Source organism: Sorex araneus, chromosome 10 (assembly GCF_027595985.1).
Source record: "Sorex araneus isolate mSorAra2 chromosome 10, mSorAra2.pri, whole genome shotgun sequence".
In the NCBI taxonomy this organism is placed as follows: domain Eukaryota; kingdom Metazoa; phylum Chordata; class Mammalia; order Eulipotyphla; family Soricidae; genus Sorex; species Sorex araneus.
Window position 1 is genome coordinate 27,617,728 of NC_073311.1, and position 4,298 is coordinate 27,622,025.

The 4,298-nt window shown below is 36.9% G+C and overlaps 1 pseudogene; it reads right to left on the reverse strand.

Moving 5' to 3' along the window:
* Positions 1 to 2,641: 2,641 nt before the first annotated feature.
* Positions 2,642 to 2,832, reverse strand: LOC129399272 (small nucleolar RNA U3; annotated as a pseudogene).
* Between the last annotated feature and the right edge of the window lie 1,466 nt (positions 2,833 to 4,298).

The window sequence follows — 4,298 nt, forward strand, 5'->3', positions numbered from 1 at the left end:
ATCTGATTAGGGTGATTGGCCGGTTGGGGAAGCAGAGCACAAAGATAGAGGTTACAGATAAGCAAAAGAATGAGAGTGACACAGGAGCACTGTGATGGGTGTAACCCGATAAACCTAAGCTCCCTATGGCAAGAAAGAAGGGGCAAACCAACGTTATTCTACGGAAAGCTAAATTTAAAAATCCAGATGAAGGAAAAGGACAAGACAGGTAATAGTAAAATGGCAAAAATATTAGTTTCTTTTCTTTCAAAAATTCAGAATAAAGTTAGGGACCTTTTTATGACAAGGCAATCTCTAAGTTATGTACAGAATTTTTCAAAACTCCTAATTTTGTGCAATGACTATTTAACACTTGTATGAAAATATATATTATTTAGGCTACATCTTATATATTATGTATTTATTATTTAAATTACATATAAATTAAGTACAGCTACCAATACAGAATAAGTATGGACATTATGACTTTTTAAGTTTAATAAAATGTCAGACTGAAAAGAATGTTATGAGATAAATAAAATAGAAGGCCACAGGGACTCCATAGGATAGTGTATATTAGCAAGCAGTAATTCATGCTTTTAGGTGTGTGAAGTATAATCACTTTTTGCAATTTCGTCTTATTACTGTCAAGTTTTCTAGGGTTTAAAAATAAATTTAATGGTAATAGAAATTACATCCTAGTTTGAAAAAAAATCTAGGAAGAACTAATAATCTTTTCACAATGAAGCTATACAAAAGCTTAGAGAAAGAATCATCAGAACACAGAAACCTGTATTTTAAAGAATTTAAAGACTCCTTGAAAAAGCAAAATAAATAAAGACTTCCTGAGGGCCGGAGCCACAGTGCAGCAGGTAGAGTGTTTGCCTTGCACACGGCCGACCCGGGTTTGACCCCCAGCATCCCCTATGGTCCCCTGAGCACAGCCAGGAGTGATTCCTGAGCACAGACCCAGGAGTAGCCCCTGAACATCACTGGATTTGACCAAAAAAAGTAAAAAATAAATAAATAAAGACTTCCTGATCTTCATTACACAAAACATTTCTATTCCATCCAAATGCATTCTATTTTATATTATTAAAATAATAAACCAGATATTTCATTACAGTAATCAACAATCATCTCCCAAGCAAATACCTCATGGAGCTTGGTAATTACCATAGGGACTAAGATGCTTGCCTTGCACGTGGACAATCCTGGTTTCATCCCAGGCACCACACATGGTTCTGTGAGCACTGCCAAGAGTAAGGCCTGAGCAGTGGATGTAGTCTAAAAACAAACAAAAATTTTTAATTTCAAAAGACAAAATAACCTCAGATAATTTTCTAATTCTTTAACCTTACCTGATAAAAATGTAACCTGTACATTTAAGAAAACACGCCAAATAGTAACATAGGATGCATATTCGCTTAGTTGTTTCTTTTACTAATTTCTTTTTTTCCTTTTTTTTTTTTTTTTTTGTCACACCTGGCAATGCTCAGGGGATACTCCTGGCTTTGCATTCAGGAATTACTTCTGGCAGTGCTCGGGGGACCGTATGGGATGCTGGGAATTGAACCCGGGTCGGTCGTGCACAAGGCAAATGCCCTACCCGCTGTACTATTGCTCCAGCCCCACTTTAACTAATTTCTTATAAACTATTTTCACATACACTTACTTAGAGAAACAGTTACCCTTTAAGTTTACCCTTAAAAATCACATACTACTTCATGTTCATTTAATTTTGTTCTTTCCTTTCACTAAAGAATAACAATACTTTCAACAATCAATAAAGAAATAAAGTTCTGATAGAAAATGCTTTCTTCTATTTCAACAATAAATAATCTTTGTCAGTGATATGAAAGCAATCATGTTACTTCAAGTAATTTCTACAAATATTTTCTCAGCCATAATCTAACAAAATAAATATGAGATATAAACATATTAATACATGTTAGATGTTTGTTACAAAAGATGTCTTGACTACACAGTAGATATTGCCCAAAGTGAATCAAATAATGAAAATAAATTCCTTCCAAATGTAGCATTTTTATCACTAAAGTATTAAATATTAGTGTTAAGGTACTGGATAAAATAGATATATCAAACTACTATGGACATATGAGGGAATAACATTTTAGAAATATCACTTAAAGGGGCCGGAGTGATAGCACAACGGGTAGGGTGTTTGCCTTGAACGCGGCCGACCCGGGTTCGATCCCTAGCATCCCATATGGTCCCCCAAGCACTGCCAGGAGTAATTCCTGAGTGCAAAACCAGGAGTAACCCCTGAGCATCGCTGGGTGTGACCCAAAAAGCAAAAAAAAAAAAAAAAAAAAGAAATATCACTTAAGGAAACCATATTGATATTCTTATCTCATAATTTAATGAATTTAAGCACTTGTCATTATGTTAGAACCTCAGAATTGGAAGAACTATAGGGAATTTGAGAAGTTATAAACACAAATTTAAAACTATAATTCCGAGAAAAATTGAATTTCAGCAATTTTTAAAAGACATTTTAACCAGCTTCTTAAAGAGTGAAAATAACTGTAGAATATTTATGTGTTAACCCCTATTTGTAAGCACAATTAAAATTATGTTATGCTGAATATTAGTAGATTGTATATTCTTGCTTTGCCATCAAGTCACTGTTTTATCATAAATTCATTATAAATTTTTTCCCTCTCCTTCCAAGGGAAGAGAAAAATCATCAGTAAAAGGCAGTTGCAGAAGCAATTCACACTTAGCAAATGATGCTTTGGCTTCTCATCATGGTTTTGGGTCCTCCACATATCACTTAAAGAAAATTCACTAGCAACAAAGTCTAGAAATGATCTCTGAAAGCATAGTCTTCTATTTAAAAATTGTTAAGGCACTTGCCTTGCATGGACTACCTCGACTTGACCCTGGCCCCTCATATGGTTCACCAATTCCCTCCAGGTGCGATACTTGAGCACAGAGCAATGAGCACCTCTAGGAGTGACTTCCCTGACAAAATTTTAATACTAAACTGAATGACAAGTAATATGCTTTTAATCTTGTTATTTTTTTACCCCTTTATGGAGTGTGGGTAGCCATGCGCACAGATAAATATGTGTATGATTTCTCAATCTAGTGATAAAGAAAACTTTTTTTTTGCAACCAACATTATAGGAATTCTGAGGTTGGAATGATTGTTGAACTAGAGCCAAGGGGTGGTCACATATGTAGAAATGTTCTTCATTCTACTTTCCTATCAGTTAAATTGCTTTAAAAGGCAACACTGTTTTTCTCAGTAGGCATTGTATACAACTGTTTATTCTAGTTATCATAAAGTTTCATGATTAGGTGTGCTTTCTATATTATCTATATTCTCTCTCTTTTCTCTTTGTTCTCTCTCTCTCTCTCACTCCTCCTCTACTGTTATCTCACTGATTTACAGATGCTATTTTAAAGGGCTGGAACGATAAAACAGCGGCAGGGCATTTGCCTTGCACGAGGTTGACCCGAGTTCTATTTCTCTGCCCCTCTCGGAGAGCCTGGCAACCTACCAAGAGTATTTCGCCTGCACGGCAGAGCCTGGCAAAGTACCTGTGGCATATTCAATATGCCCAAAACCATAACAACTAGTCTCAAAATGGAGATGTTACTGGTGCCCGCCCGAGCAAATCAATGAGCAACGGGATGATAGTGACAGTGATACCGTTATTTTAAAAGTTAATCTTTTGACTAAATAACTTGGTTTTAATGGTCAGACATGGAGCGAATATGAAAAATGGGATACGTAAGCAAGAAAAAGTGAAAAAGGGATAAAAAGTAGGGGAATAACAAATGACCAAAAGCAACAGAACCTTAGAACTGGTCTACAGAACATAGCTCAGCATGGCTAGACTTGGGAGTGCAGACAGGGAAGTTGAGGTGGCAACCTCAGCACCTGGGCTAAGGTGAACACTGACTTTCCTTTCCTGTAAACAGCAATTCCTCACTCCAGCCTGAGTTCCCAGATTGAAAAATTTCGGGTGGTGGGGACCAATAATTGCACAATGAGGAACAAATGGCTCTTAGGTAGAGTTTGACGGCTGCCTCATCAGATTGGTGAGACATGAGTATCCCTACTGTACTCTTGACTTGACCCATCCCAGCCTTTCCCAGGTGGCCAAGGTGGGTCTAGTAAGACATGGAAGACTGCTTTTGAATCTACCTCCCATGCTCCCAAGTCTTCTGCAACATGAGGAAGTCTCCATAAGGTCTAAATAGTGGGATTTGAAAAGCTATGGGTTGGACACGCACATCTACCATGGGAGGTGTGTACCAAACCACAAGAAAACTGTACTTGTTGC